General features: G+C 35.3%; 2 protein-coding genes across 5 annotated transcripts in view; one reads left to right on the forward strand and one right to left on the reverse strand.

The window, feature by feature from the left end:
• LOC150102783 (tubby-related protein 3-like) overlaps positions 1 to 27,153 on the reverse strand; it is a 514,140-nt gene that overhangs the window by 94,152 nt on the left and 392,835 nt on the right. For all 3 annotated transcript variants that reach the window (XM_090398901.1, XM_090398899.1, XM_090398900.1), the window contains one exon: positions 12,974 to 13,099. The gene's annotated coding sequence lies outside the window, so the exon portion shown is untranslated. The remainder of the gene's footprint in view (positions 1 to 12,973; positions 13,100 to 27,153) is intronic.
• LOC150102784 (protein king tubby 1-like) overlaps positions 1 to 27,153 on the forward strand; it is a 393,182-nt gene that overhangs the window by 2,995 nt on the left and 363,034 nt on the right. The window lies entirely within an intron of this gene.

The following is a 27,153-nucleotide window of genomic DNA, read 5'->3' on the forward strand; positions in this document are numbered from 1 at the left end:
GTTTATAAACAATACCAATGCTTACAACATTATATAAATGCAATACAACATGTTAAAGGTTATGTTTCGACAGTGATTGAATAGTTAATAATTGGAATTGTTCGATTAACGCTTTAGATTACGAAACCAATGCACTGCGATCTAACGCAGTGTCGATATTGTCACCAATCGCAGCCAGTCTCGCCGATATTCGTTTGCGTTTGTGATTGCACGTTACAAGTCAATCCGACACTGCTCAAACGAGCAATGTATCGTATGCATGCGCGCGTTATTTCTGTGAGATACGAAACTTTTATTATTGGTGTTTGTTTGTGGTGAGGATGAAATATTTTTAATAAAGCAATTTTTAATATTTAAATTTATTTATTAATAAATTCGTTACTGATTAGGAAAAAAGAATTTATTTTTATTTATTTTTTTATTTTGTATATGCAGCACCCCCACTTAAAATGTTCACCGGCCGCCACTATTCTTAAACCTAACAATCATTCACTGAAAACTCTTTGCATAAAAATGAAATTAATAAATTTCAGAAGACATGCTGTTTCCTAAATGGACATTTTAATAATAAGCTGCACTATGAGGTGGTAAACATTCTTCCTCATGGGAAGAATATAGTTATATAATCTATATAATATTTGATGGATATTATATATTTGTTAGAGAGCGAGTATAGCGAGAGAAATATGAATGAAAAAATGAGAGTGTGGAGTGTGGAAAGGTTGAATGATTGTGATGTTTTCGGAGATGGTTTCCATTTGGAGGATGAATGGAAACAAGAGAGGCTGACTTGCAGAGAGAGAGAGATGAGCTGATAAAGCAGGTGGAATGTCTAGGGAATGAGATGAGAAGTGTGAAAGATGAGAATGGTAGAGATGAATGCAAGGCGAATCACGGTAGGGGTCAGAGAGGGTTATGGGAATGGTAGATGAGAAAAGAATAGGAACAGTAAAAGAGAGGGAATGCGAAGGAGCGTTGGAACCAGGGATAGAGTGATGTCAGGAAGGCAGGTAAGGTGGGGAACACAGAGAGAAAGTGTTACAGGAGATAGTGCATAAGAGGTGTGATGTATGGGGGGACTCAATGATCCGTGGTGTGCAAGATAGAATGCATTAGGGGTGTTTGCTGGAGGAACGATAGAAACAGTGGCTATGGCAATTAAGAAGGGTGAGAGGTTGAATGAGATGAGATTCTTGCTTGAGGTTGTACAAAAGAAAATGAAGAGTTCAAAGACTGTGTGTGTTCCCCAGGTATGATAGCGACGAGTTGAGCAGCAATATTGAATAACATAATAGCTAAAATGTGTCAGAAGAGAGGATTAAAGTATGTGGTTGCTTGGAGGGCATTTGAGGACAGAAAGGAATTGTTATTGAGAGACTCTGCTTGCATTTGAAGGAGGAAGGCATCTGGAGAAATTGCTGTTCTGAATGAGTCGGTGCATCAATGCAGGGAAACTAGAATTCCCAGGGTGGATGGTCGCAGGGGGTAGCCTCTTGGGAGAAGGTGGGAACATCAGGTGATGCTAAGTCTAGAGGGGAATAAAGCTAGGTATTGAATCAGTGGCATTTTTATGCTTTATATTGATGCCAGGAGTATCCGGAATAAAGAAGAATTGGTGGCACTGATAGCATCAGCCTGGCCAAAGGTTATTGTTGTGATCACTGAGACGTGTTTGACAGAAGCGGATATAATAACAGGAATAGAAGTAGCAGAGCACAGCATTTTTCAGCAGGATAGGAAGGGAAAGTGCGGTGTTGGAGTACTGATTATGATAAGTGGTGACTTATGTCCTGTAAGAGTGGAGGCTTTGGAAGGCTGTGACAATAATGATTTCGAAAGCATATGGTGTGAGGTAGAGATAGGCAAGGCGGGATATTTAGTGGGACGTTGCTACAAACTAAGGAGCACGTAGGGTGGGGACCAGGAGATGTTTAGACAGTTGAGCTTGACAAGTGCAAAAAGAATGATTGTTATGGGAGATTTTTATTGGAGCTGTATAAGTTGGGAAGAGGAAAATGCATGTAGCAATAAGAGAATGGTATTTCTACAATTCTTGAGGACAAAAGTCTTATGCAACATGTAATAGAAGAAACAAGAGGGTCAAGGGTTTTGGATTTGGTCATAGCATCAGAAGAGTTGATAATAACTGAGATGACATCTCTCCCACCAGATGGAGAGAGAGAGTGACCATGTGGTTTTGACTTGGAAGATGAATAGACATGCAGCAGTATCAAAGAGACGTGAACGTATGTGGAATTATAAGGCAGGTGATTATAATCAACTTGGGGAAGTTTCATGGAGGGAGGAATTGGAGGGACAGAAATATCATTAGTGCTTGGGAAATTGTGAAGGAATATTTGTTAGCAGCAACAGTAAGCTGTATTTTACAAATGAAGAAGAGGACAAACAATAATAAACAGGAACATGTGAAAACGAGGTTATGGAGGAGAGGGAAGGAGAGCAGATGCAAGAAGTATATAAGACACAGGCCAGAAGAGTGACTAGTATGGTAAAGAAGGCAAAACTGGGATAAGAGATCAAATTGGCCCAAATATCCGAACGAAATCCTAAGGAATTTTTTAGCTATGTCGCCAGTAGGAGGAGAAATGATTGTGGAAGAATGATATTGTTGGATTAAAACGGGAATAGAGTAAGTGTTGCAGAGGACAGAGTGGAATTGTTCAATGAATATTTTATGGGAGCATTTCTTCCTGAAGATGTAGGTTTTAATACTAGAGGGGATAGGGCAGGTTCGAGGTTTTGAGGTGCAGGAGGAGAGTGTGTTCCAAATACTGAGTAATCTGGATGTCACTAAAGCTGTGGGACTGGATAGCATTTCACCACGAGTTTTGAGAGAATGTCCTAAAGAACTAAAAGCTCCTTTGATCTGCCTTTTCATTGAAATTTTGGCCAACGATATTGCCATTGCAAAAGGGCAGAGGCAGAATGGAAGTGTCTAATTAATGGCCAGTTTGTGTCATCGGTAGTTAAGATCTTGGAGAAAGTAGTGTGGGACCGTATACAGCATTGGGCAGATGAGGGTAATGTTATCTGCGAGCGTCAATATGAATTTGTGAAGGGGCACTCATGTTTGAATCAACTACACAGGTAGGCAAATGAAGATATTAGTTTAATGCAGTAAAATGTAATGTCTTGAAGTTTGGGACACTTCATACTCTATTGGAAGAGTTTTACTGGAAGGAAGTAGGGGGAGACAAGAGATCTATGTATTAACAGAAGATTGCGTGAGTCAAAGATAAAAGCCAGCCGATTTTTGAATTGGAATTCTAATTCTCTTCAACCGAGTTCAATATCTGAAACTGCCATAATAACATTCACTATATATTTCTTAGTTTTAATACGGTTCGGATTTTAACAATATTGAATTTTATTGCAGCTTTGGTTTTAGCTGGGAGAACAGACTCCCAAACATCTAGCTTTTAGTTTGATATCGTGTTTGCTGGTGCAACATATGGTTTTGCTTGAGTCAAAATAGCATAGTTTTTCTGTGGGAAGCAGACATGAGATTCAATAGTCAGTGCCATTTTTATCCCAGTTATCTCTAATAGCACCGTTTGTTGAGAAATATATTACAGAGACTGCAAATGTCTCTAAACCTTATTCAGTGATACAATAAAATGATTGTTTTTACTTTCGTCCACAGTCACTATTGGCTACTAGGGAGGGCGTGTGGTTTACCATGGGAAGGGAGTTACTATCGCCCTGAAGTGAATGTTTAAATTTTTTTCCCTGTGCGAGGTATACGCGAAACGGTTCAATTTCTTTTTTTGCAAAGCAAAATCGGTGGTGTGAGTTATACCGCGAGGGCCAGTTATATTCCAGTAAATACGGCAAGTTATTTTTAAAGCTATGTGAAATGTGTTATAATATTCAGGATTATTCAGTGTTATCTTCACTTGATTAGATTGCACGCGTACCCTTTCATTTCATTTGTGTAGGTTGCATTATAATTGTACTAATTTTTGGTTTGCTTAAAATTGGTATATGCAGAGAGTGATTATGATGAGATTGTCCGGGTCAAAATAAGTTTTTTCACTGTCTAAATGTCACTGTCCACATTTTTACGCCATAATCTGCTTTTCATTAAAGTTAAAAAAAACTGTATGAAGAAATCAGTTATTTAATAGCCTTTATATTTATTTTCTTCCTGTTCCTTAGGGATTGAGCAGAATGTCACACTCACCGGAAAACAAACATAGACATTCAAATGAAACGGATATTAGAGAATTTAAAGAACACCGGAATGTGCTCCTTTCGTTTTTGACAATCTTTCCGAAGATTAAAAATGATTCAGCCCATTAAAGAATAGTGTGCGAATAGAAAAACAATTAAGGAGAGAATACTGAAGTTGGAAAGGAATACAGCAGAACAATTAACAAAAGATTTGGCCTCATGTAACTTGTTTTCAAGAGAGCACAGACATTACATCATCAGCTAGGCTGGCTCGATTTTGTAGGGATGACGATTATGCGAAGAGATGAATCACCTTGTAACACTACCTGAGCGTGTCAGTGGGGATGAAATATGTAAAAAATATGTGAACGAATTATCGGCAAATTGATATTTCATTAGTGGTGTCCGTCACCACAGATGGTGTGCCCAGCATGATTGGTAAGGAACAAATCAGGAATTGCAAAACATGTTGGTCATCCACTGATAGGTTTTGATTGCATCCTACATGAGAATTTATGTGCAAAAGGAACTTCAAGAAGCGACGTAAAGAGTAACCAAGGTTGTCAGTTACATTTCTGCACGTGCTTCGAATAAAAGACAATTTCAGAAATAAGAATTAATAAAATTATATTTTTAATTTTATTTTCTTTTATTGTGCTTTAGTCAAGTAAAGATAATGAGATTGTGCACTGCAATATATTGGAAAAACTTGAAAAAGATCTCTGATTGATCTTTATTAAAAAAAAAATCATCAGAATTGTTTACTTTTTTTGCTGATGTTAAAAATTGCATCTTTAAATTGTGCGGCTTCATATGGCACTAGAATTACACTTAAATGCAAATAAAAAATATCCTTACATCACTTACGATAATCATTCTTACAATATTCTTTGATTTTACCATTCTAGTGTGATTTCTGATTATTTATAAAAGTCTTCCCAATACTTACGCGACACCAAATAACATGTTCCCGAAAATTTCGGTTGGCACTTGAGAAAATTTTGCATCAAAGATTTGGAGATTTTGAACGCGCACTTAAAATTGTTGCCCACCTCTTAACAAATGTATCGTACTGCTGCGCGTTTGGGAGTTTACGACGATCAGGGAGCTGCAGCGAAACCCTCCAGTCTGACCAGTGGTGACGGTCACTAAGCCTCAGATTGTTATAATTTGATCTCGTTAAGTGCGGATAATTTCTTTGAGATTTTACTTCGTTCCTTTTGTTTTTCTGAAGTGAGTTAGAGTATCACAGCGTTTTGGGCGTGCAGACAACACAAATTAACATTTCAAAAGGGATTTATTTATCCCTGTTATTCATTATTTATTTAGTTATTATGAATATCTTTCTTTTTCTTATTATTCTTTCAGTCTTACTTAAATGAAGCGAATAAAAGAAAGTGGTGCAGCCTTTAGAAAAAGGCTAGGGAGGAAGAATTATAAAAAAAGAATGAAGGTGCGCTACTGAGATACCTCGGTCGCGAAACTACTACTACTGTTGCTGAAGCAATTTCCGAATTTAAACCATCGGCAAAGTCAAGTGATTCTTCAACAAGCGATAAAGCGTGTAACGAACAAAAAAAAAATTCCAGCTGTTGATTTAAAAGATGTTGGTCTTTGGCCAAGTAAGATTAACGATGACACACGGAACTTACTGGTACGTCAAGGTGCGTCTGTGGTTCAACATCTAGATTCTGATTTTGGTGAAGTGATTCGTGAGTGCGTCAATCAAAGGAAGAAACAGAAAACTTAATCGCCAGTGTTTTCTTCGAACTCTGCCAAATAATGAAAAAATGTTGAGTCCGGGTGTTGTACGCTCCTTCCAAGAAAGCTCTTTGCTGCTTTTGTTGCAGATTATTAGCGGACAAAAGTCGTTAAAATGTTGATTCTGCAGATGGATTCAACAAGTGTTGGAAATTTAATGCCAAAATATTCGACCCTAAATCTATTGTGTTCGGTCTTTCACACAATGGAAGATGTTGGAAATTAGAATCCGACGAAGTGCAACAATTGATTAAAAATAAATAAAAAAAAAGTTGAAAACGAAGTGAAGAAGTTGAGGGAGATACTTTCAAGATTGTTGGATATCATTAGATTCCTAGATAAACAAAATTTGGTTTTACGGAGTTACCGAGAAGGAATTCATTACGACCCTGATGATTAACCTGAATCAAGAGGAAACATTTTTAGAATTAGTTCATTTGTTGGCGAAATACGATTCAGTGCTATGAGTATATTATAAGAATCAAGCTAGGAAAACGTTTGGTAAATGCTTCGCACAGTCTTAAGAACGAGTTTATAGAAATTTTGGGAGAAAAATTAAGAAGAAAATTATCGAGCAAGTAAAACAAGCAAAGTATTTTGCAATGATATTCGACAGCGCCCCTGATATTTCTCATAAGGATCAAACGAGCCAAGTTTTACGCTATATTAGGATCTTTGGAAACAAGGTGAAGGTTGTGGAATCATTTGTTGATTTCATCAAAACAAATGGTAAAACCGCCAAATATATTTCAGTTATGATTTTGCAAAAATTAGAAAACGATGGAATTGATATTCAAAATTGTAGAGGATATGATGATAATGCTGCTGTGATGGCTGTTCAACACACTGACGTTCAAAAATACATCAAGGAAATTAATGGAAAAAGCAGAATTGGTTGCATGTAGAAATCACTTGCTGAATCTGTACATACATCTGTTGCTGTGAATTATGTTACCTTTTTTGGATCTTTGGAGCGGTTGTTCACGTTTTATTTTTCCTCCACCCATCGCTGGGATATTCTGACTTCAGTCACTGGTCAAAATATCAAGCGAATACTAGAAACTCGGTGGAGTGTTGTAAAAAATACTCGAAAATCTTAAGTGCTGTCGAACATTTAACAGGGGAAGAAGAAAATTGAGTTAACAGGCCAGACCCGGGAGTGCTGCTTGTTGCGTTATAATCCTTTTCCTGCCTGTAGGAATCCGTCCTTCTAGAAATTAACGAAACTCAGTCCTACCTCCAAACCAAAGGAATGAATATACAACAATGTGACATAAAACCTGAGGCTTTAAAGGCATTGTTAACTGAAAATAGGGACGAAATAGTTAATAATTGAGTAACTTACCCAAAGGAATTTGTGATGATCTGGGAAGAGCCATGGATCTTCGGTGTGGAAAGAAGAAACTGATGGAAGGTGAAGAATCATGAGATGCTGAGTTGAGAATAGAAATGTTTTATTCACTGGACAGAGTGATAAAAGAAATTGCCACCAGATTTCAAGAGCTTCATGTTCTTGCTGAAAAATATGCCTTCCTTACTCGATCGAATCTTTTGAACGATAAATACGAATGTCCACTAAATCATGATCACGATGACATATTTTGAACTTTTGCAATTTATTCTAAAATACAGTCTCGAGAACTCAGTTCCAAATATTGTAATACTTCTGCCAATTTTCCTCACAATTGCTGTAAGTGTTGCTAATTGTGAGAGGAGTTTTTCTAAATTAAAATTGATTATGAATTACCTAAGATCTACAAAGAGTACTTTGCGTTTAAGAAATCTTGTCATACTGTCACTACAACAGCAACTGAATGATGAAATAGATGTCAACAATGTCATAGAGGAATTTGATATCAAAAAGGCAAGAAAAATAACATTTTACAATGTTGAAATTAAAGTTTTACTTCCAAAATAAACATGGTTGTTTAATTTATTTCCCTAAACGTCTTTTTGCTTTTTATTGTATTTTTGATGTGTTTTGAGAAGAGCTGCAAAAGCTCTCGCTACTGATTTAAACATATCCCCTGTGGATAATTGGGGAATACGTATAATAATATTTAATCTAGGGGTTTCTAAATTAAAACTATACTTAAGAGAGATACTTTGTCTTTATATGACAAAATTTATTCTCACACTGACTCATTCTATCATTGATTTGTTTAACGTGCAGTACTGATTCAGTCTACAAGACTGAATATTTTGTTTTCATACGAAATTGGGGTATGAGAGAAAGAGTGAATGGGAAAAGCAATAAACGTGCAGACTGGAAGAAAAGAGATTATTGTACGGGGATTCGATGATAAGAGGTGTACTTAATCAGATAGTCACCAAAACATGTTTTTCAACTGCAAAGATAAAAGATTTTATCTTTGGAATTCGGAAGATGCAAAATCTTTGCATCTTCCGAATTCCAGTATCAGGAATACGGGAGAGGAATGTTTGGCATTGGTAAATTCAACATGGCCATTAATATATGGTATAGGAATCATGTAGGCTTCTTGTCTGGGTGGATTTATAGGAGAGTGGTTGATTATCCTTTCGGTTATTATTGGATTACATCCATTTAATAAGATTGTTTCTTTGAGAATTTCCAATTCCTGTTTAGAGATTCTTCTGAAGAATAAATCTTGTGTGCTCAGGGATACTAAAGATTTTATGATTATATTTTTGAGATGGATGGTGAACTGATGATGATGATTGAAGCTGATTGGCCAGTAAGGGGACCGAGAAGGTTAGACAGTCTTGATATTTTTATGTAGGACTGACTATAGAATCCATAATGGGTCCAAGTGGACAGTTACATTTATGTGATTTTGGTGGTGAACCGTATATTCTGTCAGATCTTTTGAAGGTTTCTTAATCTATTGATGTTGTTTCATCCAATAACTTGAGTGTTTTTATTGACGTTTGGTAGGTTCGTTATTAATCAGAGTATGTACAGGAAAACCTCGCTTAACGCGATTAATTAATCCATCAATTCATGTGCAAAGCGAAATCGCATTAAGCGAATACAACAATAATAGGAATAATTCTGATTCATCCATCAGTTAGCGTAAATTAAAAAAAAGCTGTGTTAGAGGATATAATCATCAAAGTTAATAAAATTCGATTGCTTAAATTTTTATTTAATGTCTAAATATTTGTTGATCTACTTTTACAAAAAAAATTAAGTAAAGATGTTTGAATCTTGCTCGACGTTTTCATCTTGTCATACAATTTTAGAGAGCTGGCGATTGCTTTAACAAGATATCGCCGGACTGCGTAGCTTCGTTCCATATCAGGATCAGCATCAAACAAAATTTTCTTAGCATGCTCAATGTGACTGAAAAGTAGCTCAAGTTCTTTTGCAGTTAACTTCTTAGTCGCAACATTCTCTTCTAGTTCGCATTCCTTATCTTCTTCATATGCAAGTTGTTCATCTAGTTAAAGGAGAGATCATTCTCATTTAACTGTTCTGAATGGGAAGCAAGCGAGTTTCTCACATCTTCATCATCCAGTTCATTAAATCCAAGTTCTTTTCCAATTGTGCTGATTTCTCCAATAATGGTAGATTTTGCGCACGATAAACTAACGTAGGCTTAAGTTTAAAGCAAATGCATTGCTTCCTAATAAAAGTGTAAAGATTAACGATGATCTTTAGATACTTTGTATCCTTGTTGAAATGCTTCAGTTTTAGCTAGAAAAATTTTGTTGGCATGCTCTTAGGTAAAGAATTAAAAGAGTACAATAGCTTGTCACGTAATTCACAGAGAGAAATATACTGTAGAGACAGAGGACGTCTTTCGATAAAGGAGCAATATTAACTCGTTATATATTTCGGTGAAATTCTTGCCAAAGTGTAACACAAATACATTATATGCGAATGGAAAGAGCATCAAGCCAAAATACACAACTTGCCAGGTACTAGCACTGAGCTGATAGCGGTTATCATTTGCACAAATTTCTAGACTGTTCAAATGATTCTAGAACAGATGAAAATTAAAACGTTTTGCATACCTATTGTTAACCAATACAAGTCAAAGGTTAATATTCCAAGGTCTTAATCTTCAATTATGTAACAGCCATTCATGAAGTATTCTATTTGCCTTAGTCCCCATCCAACACTAACCTAGTATATTCCTTTTATCCCACTCAGTCGTAACAGTATTAAAACATGAGGAAATTGCTAAAATATGGGATTCCTTTAATAAACCTGTTCTCTTACGTGCAGAGTGCAGCTTGTCTGTCAACCCATTTCTGTATGCAAGTTCTTACCAAGTTCTCTAAAACTATAAGAAAACTCTGGGAAACTTATAGGTCAGTCGTCACGCATTGTTTATAAACCACTCATCTACAACTGAACTATGATAAATTATTTTAATTCCTGTAGTACATTACCTGAGCTGAATCCCGACTTATAAGATATCGCAGGCACAGCCCATTACAGTAGTTAAATTCAGCCTGGGTCCGACTCTAGAAGTTTTTTATGCACCGGGCTGGGATCCCGGAACATTTTTCTGATTTGTGACTTTTCTCCCTTTACGGTAATTAAGTCTAACGTGAAACAGACAGCAATGGCAGGTTATTAAGACGTGCATATGATTGGTGCGGTATTAACAAAAGATCGCGCAACCGAAAGATAAAAGCAAGCCGACAATTGAGTTGAAATGCTAACTCTCTTCAACAGAATTCCATATGTGAAACTGCCATAACAACATTCACTATATATATATATATATATATATATATTTTTTTTTTTTTTCTTAGTTTAAACGCGTTTAAGAATTTTAACACGTTCGGTTGAATTTTATTGCTGTCAGGCGAATTCACACACATTTAATTAATAACAATAGTTTTTAGTTAGATACTGTGTTTGTCGGTGCAGCATAAGGCTTTGTTTGAGCCTATACAGCATAGTTTCTGTATAAGGGGACATGTGATTCATTCATTAGCAGGGCTGCCGAGGGAAATTTTCGGGCCCGTGACATGTCTGTGGTCCGGGCTCCACTTAAAAAAGTGCATCACTTTTGTTTAATAAAAAAAAAAGTCATATTAAACATTTATTTTAAAAAAAATGTTCCCTGCGTTCTGGCAGGGAACATTACTGTGAATGCAATTACTAGCTAGCACAGCCGATTGCTACAACCTTGCACAAACGCCTATTGACGTCATCACCCGCTATAACTACAGCGATCCGCGTCGGGAGAATGAGTGTCTTCCGGACACTCACGGCGAGCTAAAGAGCGTAGCCGACTGTCTAAAACAAAACACAGTATCATTCTCGAAATGCCATTAACCTTTATCATTGTTGTATTATTAGGAGAATTAAAACCATGCATTATAAACCCAGTTATGTGGCACGTCGTGGGCCGACGGTCGGGCCCTTTTTGATGCTGAGCCCGTGACAAAAGTCTCAGATATCACCCCCTCTCGACGGCCCTGTTCATTAGTGTCGTTTTTTATCCCAGTTCTCTCTAATTGCACTATTTGTTGAGAAATATATTACACAGACTGCTTGTCCTTTATTCACGGACATAATAAAAGTCCTTGTTTTTCTTGCCTCTGCAATATAGCAGGGAGGCGTGTTGTTTACCAAGTTACTATAGGCCCGACGTGAACGTATTTAAGCTTCTTTTTAATGTATTTTTTCTAAAAGTGAAATCAAGGGTGCGCGTTGTATGCGATGATGAGTTATATTCGAGTAAATACGTTATTTCAACTATGGATAAATACAATGGCACAGTCTTTAAAAGGAAAGATTTGCTGCTGGACACTTGACCAGTGGATCGCATTCAAAGGTAAATACAAGTACGAACACATTTGTTTTGTGACATTTCTCCTTTTACGGTAATTATGCCTACATCTTTGTATTATTACTCAACAATTGTTTACAGTTTTGAATGTGTACATAAAGCCAATATCAACAGTCGCCTGAATACACACGCGTGATGAAAGGAAGTGGAGGTTTGGAGCTTCCCTGGATAGCATACAAAGGAAAATAGAATTGGCTATTTTGTATAGGGTCCCCGGAAACTTATTCGTTTAGAATTAATCAGTGAATTAGACTGAACATTCCTTTATCATACGAACTGATAAACCCTCTAACCTTATTGCCGAGTTCTTATTCATGTTATTCAACAGCTCTTCAACCTCATCCTCTTCCATTTCTGCATCCAAAGTATTAGCACTGTGCATCATGTTACATGCATTTGATTGATATATCTTGGCAAAGCAAGAACTGTTTTATTGAATAATCTAATATTCATCTAACAAAAAGTACCACCATGCATTCAGAAAAGTCAATCTAAAACATTCGTTGAAGATTGAATGCATGGCGGTTGAATATTGTCTTAGAAAAAGTTCCTTCAAGTGGCGTATAAATTTGAACCTCAGTCTACCTTCGGGCAGCCTAGCGCAGAGGATGTCACTTCTACTTGGCTATACAGGTCTTGTTCCTTACATATACTTTCAGATTAGCCTTGAGTGCATTATTTACGCCTGCTTGATACGCTCTATGGCATCGTTTCTCAACCTTTCTAAGCCCAAGGACAGGTAAAATACCTAAAACAATTCTGCGGACTAAGTTACAGAGGCGTAGCTGGAGGGGTGTGGGTCTGGCACCTTTTTTGGCGTTTATGAAATCTTGGCTTACTGTATAAAACAGCAACTTGAGTGATGAAATAGACTTCGACAATGTCATCGACGATTTTGAGAACAGAAAAGAAAAAAAATAACACTTTAGAATGTTGGAATTACAGTCTTACTTCAAAAATAAGCATAGTGTTTTTAATTTATTTCCCTATACGTCGTTTTGACTTTTTGTAATTTTTTAAAGACCTATGTAGGAATTACGAACTTTTCAGAAAAAAACTGTGCCATTTATAACATAATAAATAAATCTAAAAGCTCTTTGAATATATATGGAAACATAATTAATTAAATTGGAAGTAAACGATTAAAAGTGTATCATCATTGAACAAAGTTTTAATTTTTATTAAACAAATAAATAAAATGATATAATTATGTTACTACTTACTTTTAACGAGATGGTTGATCTTCTTGGCCCTTACAGAGTTGCTAGATATCTAGCTCAGTATTGGTGAACTTCAACACACACTAAGATGATTTCTGCATTTTCTTTTTTTTTTCACTAAGACGATTTCTGCAATTTCAAAAAAATGTCTGAAAGATAGTATAATGTTGATAACCATGCTTCGCCAACATGGAGTGATGTAAAATCAGAATTACATTCATTTACAAACAATAAAACTTCATGCCTTAATTGAAATAAGCTTGTTGGTACTTTTCCCCTGAGTAGTAGGGTAGCCACTAATAACCAGATCAAGATCAGGATAAGATAAGGAATCGTGACGTGATTGGTTGTTCTTCTGATGACATCATGGGTTTGGAATTTCCTTGTGGGTATGTGTGTCAATGGCTTCAGTTCTTGTGTTTTGGTTTGCATAAGGAATTATGGGTGATGGTAGAGATAAGGAATCGTGTCGTGATTGGTGGGACACTTCTGACCAGATCAAGATAAGGAATAGTGACGTGAATGTTGGTTGTTATCAGATGAAGATAAGTGACGTAATTTGTTAGTTGTAAATAAGTGACGTTATTGTTTTGAATGGAAAGGAAGATATATTAGTGGATAAGGAATCGTGTTGTGATTGGTGGGACACTTTTAACCAGATCCAGATAAGATAAGGAATCGTGACGTCGATGTGTGATATTATAGAGTTTGGAATTTCGCTGGGGCCTCCTTCTGTCAGGGACATCACGTGATGTGTTTGGTTCGCTTAATGCATTGTGTGTGATGTTTAGAGGTAAGAATCGTGACGCTATATGTTTGGAAATTTCTGAGGAACATATGTCTCTCTGTGATATCACATGGTGTTTTGGTTTGCCTATGGAATTGTGGGCAATGTTTTTGAGATAAGATATCTTGGAATTTTCCCAGAGTGACAAACATCTGTCATTGTCATCATGTTTTGTCTTTGGTTGTCTATAGATGGCTGTACTAATTTTGCAATACATTTGGGGTATATCTTTCCTGTTAAAGGGTGGGAATTCTTAGAGTAGATTCGTGATTGCAGTAGTGTTTAGGCTTTTCTGAATAATTTAATTATATGCTGGTGTCCCTCAAACATACTCTTTTTTTGCTCCGAAGTTATCAATATCAGTTGGAGGTGACCTCCCTAAAAGATTATTGGCAAATGACAACCTCTTTTCGAATTAATGTTATTTTGTTTACTAATGTTTGGGTAATGGTGTTTTTTTTAGTTTACATAAAGAGAAAAAACCAAACGGTATTTTAAAAATTAAATTAAAAATAAATGGAGACTTAAAAGCTTACAATAACTTTTTTGTATGTAGTCTAGAAATTCTAATGATAATTTAAATTTACTTAGTCTTTCCAGAATGATTCTTCTTAATGCAAATAGATATTCCAAAATAGTTGAATTTTATCCACACCACAACACACAAAAACACAATCTTGAAAGAACGAAATTTCTCTAATAACCTGAAAAACTATTTGAAATTTGTTCCTTAGATTTTCTGTCCGTTTGGTACAACGTTAATTCCTTAGCATTGGGTGATACTATGTTTTTATTCCCAAGGTGTGAGTGTAACCTCAACTGTCTTTTCCTGACTAATATATCAGCCAGCGATCAGTAAACGCTCACGCAGAACAATATTTCTGTAAATAACCAGAAAATATAGTTGACTACATCGTTTAGATTTCCACCCGTTTGGTTCCGTTCATTTTCTTGGAGATGACTCATTAATTTCCGGTCTTAGTTTTTGACTTCTATCACACTATGGAACTGATTGCATAAATCACATCCTGTAATATGAGTTGCGGTATTGTTCAAAAGGTATCATTTTCCCACAGTTGGATGTTTTTCAAATACTTACATATGACTAAGTGATTACATGATTGAGGTGACACATATCCTCAACTTATTCATTCCTGATAAAGGATTTTATACACTTGTTTTCAAGTAGATGGCTAGTTTGTTCGTTTACATTTTGTGTAGCTAGGAAACTGGAATTTATTTCAAATAAATATTAGCTCTGTAATATATACTTTGTTAAGTTCTATGTTACGTTTTATTTGACTAATATTATTAACAAATTGTATTTACTGAATCTTACATACAGAGATGAAATAAAGTGAAAAAGACAGTATTTTTTTCCCTTATTCTTCTGATTTAACATTTGCACTGATGTTCATAGTGTATGATTTGCTACTGGTGCTTACATGTAATTCACGTGATTGTTCTCCATGTGACATTTCAAAACAAGTTGAACTATGGTTTTTACGTAGTTCAACAATGTAAAACTCATTTCTGTTAGTCCGAATTGACTGTTGTCCTCTCAGCCTGACATTTAATTCACCGTAGGGATATTTATATATATTTTTAACACAATTATTATATTAGATATTCTTTCCAATACAAATAATTATTTATTCTTATTTCAAATGAAAATTAGCTCAGAAAGAAAGAAAGAAAAAATGTTTACCCTCAAATATTTATGACCACAGCAAACAAAAAATTCATCAGATTTTTCAAAGTTTTGAAATTCATGCACATATTGTTTTCATCATTTAAATGAAGAACGGGTCTGGCTATTAAGTTCGTTAATGTTTTTTGATTTTTCTCTTCCAACAGCGAGTATTTTTTTTATATATGCATGTTGATTCACTTGCTATCTGCATGCTATGATACCTTTTTTTTGTCATTTTTCAGGTGAAATATTCTAAACTAAAATTCTGCTTATTAATTTAGTACCCATTTCGTTTTGCTTCCAAGAGTTGAGACAGTTTCACTGAGTGGATTTTCAAAAAAAAAAAGTCTGGTTAGTTTGTGGCATGAAATTTCACAACAGAAAAAAATTTTGGTCTTACTTAAATTTGTATAACACATCAACGACACCCAATTTGTTCATTTAAATTTACACATTTTATTTGAATGAAATATTATTTACAAATTCTATTTACTGAATCTAACATACAGAAAATAAATAGTGAAAATTACAATCTATTTTTTTATTCCATAATCTTCGTATTGTTAAATTTCCACTGTTATTCAAAGGTTCTTCCCACGCTCGTGGAATTGCAATCATGTGGTTTTTGACAATGTGACTCTCATCTGAAAGATCATTTTCATTTGGTGATTGTTGGGTATTTATTACTGTAGTAAAATTAAGGGTTACATATTTTTTCTTTGAAACCAATACATATACTTCTGAGAATTATTAAAAGCACAGAATCTTTCATTATGTTTCCAAAGCATTTAAAAGTATACATTATGTTTTCACGTTTTGGGCATCCAATTTCATTTAAATCAAGAACAGGCCTCCCTATTAACTTCGTTAATGTTTTTGATTTTTCTCTTCCTTTGGCAAGTAATATATGATATTTGCATGTTGATTCTATCATCCAAACTTTTAGTTTGTCCAAAGCTAGTGAACCAATTTCCCACTTCAGCTGATGGTTATATTTTATTAACCAAGAATTCTGTTTTTTAACTCTTGCAGGTAATTCTTTCCAACTATAAGGTGATTTTGTCAATGCATATCTTACAGTAATTCCATCAGAAATACAAATTTCTTTAGGAAATAAATTTGAACTCTTATTCAAAAGAAACTGCCAAGCAATTATCCCAATGATAACTAAAAATTCGTATTTTTCACCCACTCTCGATTTTTCATAATCATTTTCCTTCATTCTTCTTAGATTACTTCATATGGCACCACAAATAAACAGTTATTTATTATTATTATTATTATTTCACTGATTATTAGCTCTGATCGGATATTTTATGTTAACTTTAAGTTACAAAATTCTAAACAATTAAAAATTTTCACAAAGAAACTTTCAAAGAATTTGTGGCTCACCCATTATTTTTACATTACCAAACACACAATGCAAAACAGCAGATGCAGTGGATGAATGATTACCTTAAGTCCAAAATCACTCGGCTCTATGGTATTTTCTTATAGTACTGTTTATACTTACTGTGCCCTGCCCTGACCATTCCTTCAAAAATGAACCTTTTGCACAGATGACTCAACGACATGTTTTCACATGCTGTTGGATATACTGTTGGTGTGTTTTTATCTTAATTTGTGTAGGGAAAGGTAAAATTTGTATATGTGTTATCTGGAGAGTACAAACATTTTTTCTATACCAAACTTTAAGAGTTTAATTATCTACTGTCTCTCTGTAAAACAACCAAATTCTAACAGTTCAGATTTTTGATTAGGTGAACGATTTGTTTTCAGATAACTCAAACGATGTCAGTAGGTAGCATTAGACAATTTCTAAAATAATTACATGGATATCAGTTTTCGATACTTTTCCCCCCGTTCCTTGCATTAATTTCACATTTGTGATTTTTTTGAATAATTAAACAGAATTGCATTAAAGTATAAAGTTATGGATTTAAATATCAATTTCTAATCAGAATAACTGAGTAAAAAATTCACTGTGGGAAAACACAACAACAAAAGCACACATCTTTGTTCATTTAAGTTTACAAATGCACATTTTATTTTGCTGAAATACTATTTTCAAGTATATTCACAGAGAAAAATTCGAAAATGTAATTACCTAAAAATATTTTGCAATATTTAATTTACACTCTTAACATTTTCCAAAGAGTTCAATGAATAAAATTTTTGTTACTCACTGTTTCTTGGTTACATTGCATCAAAATAGCTGGTCACGCAAAAGAATTTTTAAATCAGATACCATGGTAACCACACTTCCATACATTTGATATTGTGTCAGTCTGGAAATGACACCATGCCTCCCTAAACATTCTGTGTATTCTTTTGTCACCAAATATACACAAACAGTTTTTGTAAAATGTTCGTAAATGTCCCAAAATAAAGGATCTTTATCCAATTGGATAAAATCTTGAAAGTCCAATTTTACCATTGATGAATTTAAAGGATTAGCGATAATTTTCCCAATGATATGAATAGCTGTTAATCAGTTTCCAAAAATATTAAATGATTATCAATGTTGTATTTTGGTGAAAATCTCTCAGCTCCTTCACAACTAATAGAAAATACTTTACTTCCATCAGCTCCTGTATCATCAAGTATTAGTTCCCCATCTTGGCATTTCAGAATATAACACTCACTGAGGTCCATTTCATAGTCAACTCATCTTTGCAAGTAGCCAAGGATATCAGACCACTTCCTGCATAACTTTTCCTAAGTGGTCCTAGATAAATACATCACAATGTACGTGTCTTCTAAAATAATTGGTTTCCATCCTTTTAGAGCTAGGTGAAGAGTTTTGTCTCATGCTATTTTCTGAAGAAAGAAAATTTCAATGACTTTTGTGGCTCACCCATTATTTTACTTGACTTTCCTGGATACAAAAAACACCACAATACAATACGATAGCTGCACTGGATGAACGAATTGCCATAACTGCAAAGACACTTGACTCGTTTGTTTTTCCTTATAGTACTGTTTACCTGACCCTTAACCCTGACCATTCCTTACAAAAGGAAAATTTCATGCAGATGATTCACGGACATGTTTCTACATGTTGTTGGATATGATGTTGATGTCAGATTATCTTACTTTAAGACATCATAGGGCAAATCTTATCTCTGTGGCTCAAAGGGTATTCTATATTATTTTTCCTTATTATGTTAAGTATTTTATCCTTGAAAAGTGTTTTTGATGTTGGACCATGTGACTAGGTCTGTCACTCATATATCCGAAATTGTTGGGATGGGAAAAAAATAGCATTAGGTGGTGGAAGTGAAAAGGTTGTCTTCCCCGTAATGCTCCCCACCTCACCCCTACCCCATCATCCCCCTATTCTCCCCTGTCCTCCAGAAGATGTCTGCTCAGGCTAGTGGAGATGAGTCAGCTCATCATTTGCGGATATCTTTTAGTTATATCACCTCCAACTGATACTGATAACTTTGGAGGGGAAACCTTCCAACTGATACTGATAAATGCAGAGTGAAAAAGAAAGAAATGCTTCCCTGCAATGCTCCCCACTCCACACTCTAACCCCTCATCCCTCTCTCCTCCAGAAAATGTCTACTCAGCCTTGTGGAGATGAGCGAGCTCCTCATTTGCAGATATCTTTTAGTGATGTCACTTCCAACTGATTCTGATAACTTTGGAGGAAAAAAAGGGTTGAAACTGATATTCATGTAATTGATTATTTTAGAAATTGTCTAATGCTACCTATTGACATTGTTTGAGTTATCTGAAAACAATTCGTTTACCTAATCGAAAATCCGAAATGTTAGAATTTTCGTTGTTTTACAGAGAGACAGCAGATAATTAACCCAAAAACAAATTACGTCACTTATCTACATCTGAAAACAACACCCACCCACCACACGATTCCTGATCTTGATCTGGTCATTAGTGCCCCACCAATTACAACACGAATCCTTATTTTAACAGAATAATTCCATATGCGAACCAAAACACAAGAACTGACGTCACTGACACATATTCCCCAAGGAAATTCCAAACACTCCAAACACATGACGTCATCAAATGAACAACCAATCACGTCACGATTCCTTATCTTGATCTGGTTCAGAGTGCCACCCCTATTACTATCACACAATGATGTCAATGATCTTATCAGCCAAACACGTCACAATTCTTTATCTTATCATGATCTTATTCAGAATAACCTCCATACTATTTGCGATGCCCAGGAGTGCATACTAATTTTGTTTGCTGCATCTGTTCAATTCTACTCAGTGAATACGAATTCGGGTTATTATTTCTCAATTTGGCTATGCAAGAATAACCTCAAATATTTACGAAATATACCGTCTTTTCAATAATGAAAAGATTAGTTGTTCATCTACAATGTGACGTCACAATATAGCTATCAATTGTTATGACGTATTCACGTATCTACGAAATCCTTCATGGGCTATTTTGCATTTGGAGAATAAATTCTATACTATTTTATATATTGTCCACCACCAATGAACTCATTAGGATAACTGAAAAAGGTAGTCAAGTTAGGTGATTCCTATTCGTCTTTGTTTCGAGTTGGGGGGGTGCGTATTTTTTTTTTTATGCAACTTTACTTTACGAAGAATAAACAAATCTGTTGTTTTATTAAAGTCATGTTGTTCAGCATTTTGTGTTCAGTGTAAGATTTTTATGAATTAATTCTAACCAGAGGCTTAAAGAGGCTGGATGACCTTCGTTCAGGGGAGATCGTTATATACTTAAGAATGGACTAAAACAGCTCCTTGCACAGTTTGTAAACGAATTTAAAATGAAATGTAAAAAAAAAATCTACCCTATATATAAAAAGATAAGCTAAAACGTGATGTTTTCATATCACTTTATTTGAAACGTTTTGAAGCTCAGTGGTCCCCCTGAGTGTTGAGTCTTAAAAATTCAAATCATCAGAATTCAAGGAGAACCGGCTTCCGGTCAGGAACTCGGGGGAGGGGGGGGGGTTAGGCGCCCAGGGGACGGAACCCCCATTTTGAAGACTCGACACTCGGGCTATCCTGAGTGTTGAGTCTTCAAAATTTAAGGAGAACCGGCCTACCAGTCCTGAACTCGGCGGGGGGGGGTAGGCGCTATGGGGACGTATCTCCCTAGTATAAATATAAAAAAAAGAAGAAAAATTTGGATTCTACCGAATTTTTTCTGTGTGTGATGAAGTTAATAAGTTACATTCAATAAAGGCGCAATTTGTAATGTGAAATTAAGTATAATCTCAATAAGTGTGATATTATTAAAATCTTTATCGATATGATTCCACCTTCATCCTCTGTACCAGCTGAAATAGAGCTATGGATTATGTGCATCATCACAAGAATCACCTTACTTAGGTGATTCTTGTGATGATGTATAATCCCACTCTGCACTTGAGAGCAAAGGATTAGGCATCGCGGAAGAAGGCAAACACATCTTTATTATTTGCAGACCTCGAAAATAACGCTCTGAAAGCGAAGAAAAAAAAAGTAAGCAGAAGTGCAGGAAAACAAAGAATTAAAGCGTAGATGAATGACGATGTTTATTCTTCGTTTTAGAATCTTGTCAAAACCAGTTTACAGAACGAACTGAAACTTTTAGCGAAGTAAATAAGTGTACATTTTTAAGAAGGAAAATAGTCTTAGAATCCAAGCGTCTGAAAAACAGAAGAGACAAAACATTCATGTTTTGAACCTTCTTAAAGACAACTTTGTTCTTAAGCCTAACAATCACTCACTGAAAACACTTCGCATAAAAAACGAAATTAACAAATTTCAGATTCCATGCTGTTTTCTAAATGGACATTTTAATAAGTTGCATTAGAAGGTGGTAAACATTCTTCCTGATGGGAAGAATATAGCTAATATAGTTATACAATCTCTTATATAGCCAATATAATCTCCCAAACATTAAAACAATTAAATGTGCCCATCGAAACATACGTTTAGTACAAATATAAACGTCTGTTTCCATTTCAGAACGGCTTACATCTGGTATTATGACGTTCTACTGAACATTATTGTTGTACGTGGCTCGAGCAATGTTTAGAATCATCGTGCTATTATGGCATTCAGCAGCTGTAGTATTGTTAACAAGCTTTATCAAACAAAGGCGTCATGCATGTATGCGCGTAATTGCATTGTTTGATTACACGTGCTAAATTCTGGCAAAGAATATCATGACGTTGCATTACAAGTTAATTGTAGAATATTTTAATCAACTTTACTAACGTATTGTTTAAATCATTCTTTGAAAAGTAGGTAGAGTTGCTCACGCGACATGTTTAGAAATATCTGCATTGTGGGTGCAGCAAGTATACTCATTAATTATTGTGCTACACTTCCAAGAGAACATTTCTTGATTATTTTAAACAGTTATTTTGTTTGTTTCAGTGATTGCCTGTAGAAATAAACAGCTGCTATTAATTATAAGATACTCAACTGGAACGTTTTTATTGCTTTGAATTTATTCTAATTAAACATGATGGAAAAATTCCGGTGGTTTCGAAAACTTGGATTGGCGTCAGCAGAAATAGCTTGGTGATTATATCCCAGGAAACAGCTACAACTGAAGTATGATCCAAGAGTTTTCTATTAGTAACAAATACATTTTAAGTAACAGCAGATAAAATAATCCCATTTATTCGGGAATAGAGGAAAACTGATAGCTCTTTGCTCCTTCAATTGAACAAAACTTTGGCACAGCTTGCATTAAGTTTTCTTCTTTCTTTGTTTCCATAACTCATTACCTTCCAGGCTTTAAAATAAACGTTAAATACTGCAGAGCCGAGGTCACGCGCCCATAAAAGTGGGCCCACCAATGGCAATTCTTATCCAATTAGTTTTCCCATCGCACATACGAGGGAGGTAAAAAAAAAAACCAACAACCAAAACCCGGTATTCTAGTAGTGATAATCTAATGCGATCTTTATTGGCAGAAGGCGGTAAAGAGGATTGCTTGAAGGAAATGAGGGATTTCCTAGTATAGTGAAACAGATCCTGATTTACGGGTTTTTTGTTGAGCTTACAATGCGTTCGAGGACACAAAGTTAGTTGCTTTTTGGCAGGGCACTCACTACAATATTGATGGATTCGTTTAGGCAGTACAAGTAAGATTTAGCTTTTCCCCCCTTGATCATGTGTTGGGAGTGTTTACGGAGAATGCGCGTGCGTTGCTGGCAAACTGTGAGATGCATTCTGCTTGGGCGGTGTAGTCATTCTTTATGATGTACACAAAATGGTGATGGAGTTTTAGGAATGGGGGAATGCTACGAGGCCAGCATATGCTATTGGAGTTCATTCCTCGGCCGATTTGCCAGTTTTGCGGAGGAAAATTCCATTTCCACTGATACCACTTGATATTATAGGCTTTATAATTTCGCTTCCAGTATGATTTAAAACCTTAGAATATTGAGTGGTGACGTAGCAGCGAAGTACGAACGAAAATGTAACCACAAACCTGATGCGGATGGACGTTGCCAAGTTTATGTGCAGAAAGAGATAATTGAAGAGTACATAATAATGAGTTTAATCCCCTGGGAAAAAGAAGAATAACCTAAAATTCTTTAAGAAAATCATTTTTATACATTTAAATCCTATCCTAACCTCTCCCGTCTATAACCCTTTTAATAGTTTGTATGTTTGACTATTCAGAACTTACGATTTGTGGTTCATTAATTTCTAAAGGCACGTGTTATGAATTAATCACCGCCACATTTAATTAATCATCACTTGTTTTGTTGTTCGCTGACCTTTATCTTTCAAGTTTTGCTGAATTTTGTGTTTACGTTTGTGGTAATTTCACTTCGCTTTCAGAATTGGTTTTGACAATAACTGCTGTTACTTCCTGAGTCGAAGTCTATTGTCTGTTTCCATCGGTGCATGCCGTTTTCAAGAGTTTTCCATTTACTAATTTCTTTCTCGACTCCCCAGAGAGCTAAATGTAATTTCCAAGATGGGCTTTACTCTTCTTTCTCTTCTCTGCCTTTTGTCAAATTTGCGTGCAGCCCCAAATGTTCATCATTATTGCATAACGTTGTTAGAAACGGATATTGTAGTTTACATTGTGGCAACATGGGGTTAATTTACTTTATTCAACTGGAATTAAAGCTTTTTTTTAATATTAAATGCACTTTTCGTATTAGAAAATTTGTTAGTGTTTCAAACATTGCTTTTATTTTCACGTTTCCATTACAGTTTGTTACTACTCGGTTTGGTCAAGGTTGTCATTAAATAAAGTGTGCTAAGAGCGCATCGTTTGAATGAAATAATAGAACACCTCTGAAAGAACTAATCGCAGATTTAACAATGCATTGCAGGCAAACAATAAGACAATAAAACAGCGCAAACTCATTTCAGTCAATTTTCTTTTTTGAATTGATTTTCGCTCAACATCACGTTCTCCTCCGAGCGCTCCGGATTTTGTTTACAAATGACCAAGATCGTATTACAATTGATACATACACGACTGCTATAAAACACAGGCGTTAGTCTTCTCGTTATAAATATAACTAAACTGCATTTTGAGAATATTTTCATTAGAAATTGTTTGAATAATTTCCCTCGGTGTTGAGTGGAATGTTGCTTTGATTTAAAGGATAGTCTTATGCTTTAATTGCATTGCAACATTCCGTTTTCTTTGCTACTTACCGCCATAGGTGAGATTTGCGTACTAATCCAATCAGTGGCTGTGGAATAATCTTAGTGACGCAGGAAGATGTTTGTCTATTAAGCACTTGGCATTCCGCTGAACCGTAAGTCTTCCGTAGCGCTATAGCCAGTATTCTTTGGCGTAGGCCCAACTAATTAAGCATACCTCTGCCTGGAATCACAGCATGAGTTTCAGAATGACATAACCCATCTATTGACTCCAAATGATAAAGATGATGGACGATATTTTTTTCTTTTAATTTATATTTTATCTGATACATTAATGAACACCGAACACAATGTTCGTCTGTGTGTCGTACTTGTTACGTAACAGCTGTTTTATATTTTTGAAAGATGAATTCCTAAAAAAAAAAAAAAAAAAAAAGCTTCCTTTGACAATAAAAGAATTAACTCCCATCCTGATGTTTGCTCTTTTGAATTTGCCAACTCTTTGGTTAAGCTTATTGCTTATATAGAGACGACACCATTTGCTTGCAAAAATATCTGGCTTCGTATCTTTCTGATATAAATGGAACATTTGATTAGTTGTTACCCGTGTGTATGCAGAAGAGGAAGCAAAACATCTCTCAAACCATCCAGAGATTACACCCAGTTGGTAGACATAATGGGCCTTGTAGATGCATGGCAAAAAAAAAAATAATAATAATAAATCTGGCTGTATCGTATTAATTGGCGCTTTATATTTCCGTAGAGCTGGAGCTTAGAAAAAAGCAACTAAACCTTACACTAATTTTTGGTTTTCATTTTCCAAGTTTTTACATTCTAGTGGAGACTACTGTTCCATTGTACGTGCTACAAATAGATAACCTACGGTGTTTGTTGGCAACAAATGTTATGCTCTGATGTTTCTTTTTCACGTCTTTGATTATGACGTATTTCCTGTCTCCATTGTTGTCTTCCATTTAATCTTCTGCTGGGAAGTATTACGGTAAACTGATGTTTAGTAGTACACAATCATACTGGTTTTCTGTTGTAATTGTGTTTCATGGATGGTGGTGATCAGGGGTCTTAAACGCAGCAAAGGGCCAGTCAATTAGATGTATATCAGACGCGGGCCGTATTCAATATTATTCTGTGAACCAAAACATAAACTAAAAAAAGAAAGGCTCTAACAAAGGCCCTTTTGTTTCCGGGCCTTTACGACTTACCTAAACAGTTACACCGCCATTTAAATTTATAACCATTTTTATTTTAAAATTTTTAAAATATAAGTTTAATTACATTTTATTCATACTTCATATCATTTCCCAAGAAAGTTATTTAAATACATAATTTTGACTTACAAAAATAAAGATTTTTATCCACGAGTCCATTTTTTAATTTGATTTTGAGCCTGACACCTTTTCCTCTGTACTAACATGTAAATATCTGCATTTTCGTTTCGTGTTGCAATATGAAATATTGCATTTAATCGAGAATCTTTTATCCGTGAGCGGAACTTTGACTTTTAAGTTTCATAATTGAAAATAATTGCTCCCATTTTTTCTTTAAAAGTTCCGCCTTCTTGATCTATTTTTCGTTTTTTAACTTTAAATTCAGACATCGTTATGGGCAAAAAAATATATAAATTATTGAGGCAACTTTTTATTAACATATTATCATATTACAATAGTAACCTGTAACTTATTGACATTGTATCACGTGGCTTAAAATGGCTGCCTCACAAGTAACTTCCATTCAGTGTTACCAACATTTGATGATAGAAACATGGTACAAAGAATTATAGTATAGTAAGTTTTACTTTTGTTTAAAGCTGTCATAAACGTGCCAGATACGAAGCCAACGAGGGCCGCCAGTTTGCGCCCCCTGGTGTAGATGAGCAGAAAATTTGTTGCCATGGTAACGAGACCAAATCACTTTTCCCGTATTTTACAAAGAAGCATTGGAGTTGTTTTTAGTTGATAGTTCTTTGGATTTTTTTTTTTTTTTTCATTTATCCGTTATGGTATTTGAATTTTCCCAGTACACTTTTTGGAGATTATAAGGACCCAAGTGTACGCTAATCATTTCCCAAATGCAAAGTTAGAATACTTGTAATAGTTGCACAGTTCAGTGAACTATGCAACTATTACGTGAGTGGTCATTGTTAGCCCACGTTGACTACAAATGTTTTCGTATGTGTGTCAGCACATTTCTGAATAGTAAATCGGCATCACCATTGTTAAACGAATCACGAACATTGGTGACGTGTTAGTTACAAATTTGCCTTGTGACATTCATAGACGTGAAGTACTAAAAGGTTAAAGTTTATAGACCTGGGTGCAGACATTGTTATAATTTCATTCCGGGATTTTTATAGATGCTATTATCAAGTATTTGTAGTGAAGAGATATTTAATGGTATGCAGTTAAATATCAGATATTTGTACTGTGAAGATATTTTGTAACTTCGGTAATTTAATTAAAATATGTAATTAAATGGCAATGTTGTTGCATCCAGAAAATCTCGAAGAATTTTAAACTCCAGTTGATACTTTTCTATATGTTTAATATTATTTGTCGGCCTGATTATCCAAGGGCAAAAATCCTTCATAGCGTTGACGGTTTTAATGAATTATATCCGCAGAGGAGAAATATTGTGTTAGATAGCGGGGGGGAACTATTCCGTAAAAACCAAGAATTAAGAACCACGCGCTAATGTCTTGGGCTCGTATTAAAGACGGGGGAAGGCCATGAATCCTGATTACAGGGCATATAAATTACCGCTTCACTTCCGTACTTGTTTTTCAAAGAACCGCTGAGAAAATACGGGATTGTAAGAATGGCAAACTCTGACGGCAGTTTCATCCAAGGCCATTGCTATCTTAACCTTTCAGTCATTACTGATAAACGTGTCAAGTTATGTGCCGTCAAACAAAGACCATCGCCGTTTGGCCGATAAACGAGCCGGCACTGCTGTCTCGGAGTAAATAATGCTCCCATAAAGAGTAAATTCTCTAAAACCAATCCCCATTTTTCTCTCTGGCATTATCTGGCAAACGTATGACCTTCGTAAACAAACAAAACGCGCAATTTACAATGGAAGTGCGGCCCTCACTCTT

Source organism: Typopeltis vanoorti, chromosome 10 (assembly GCF_054136105.1).
Source record: "Typopeltis vanoorti isolate ZY-2024b chromosome 10, IOZ_Tvanoo_1.0, whole genome shotgun sequence".
In the NCBI taxonomy this organism is placed as follows: domain Eukaryota; kingdom Metazoa; phylum Arthropoda; class Arachnida; order Uropygi; family Thelyphonidae; genus Typopeltis; species Typopeltis vanoorti.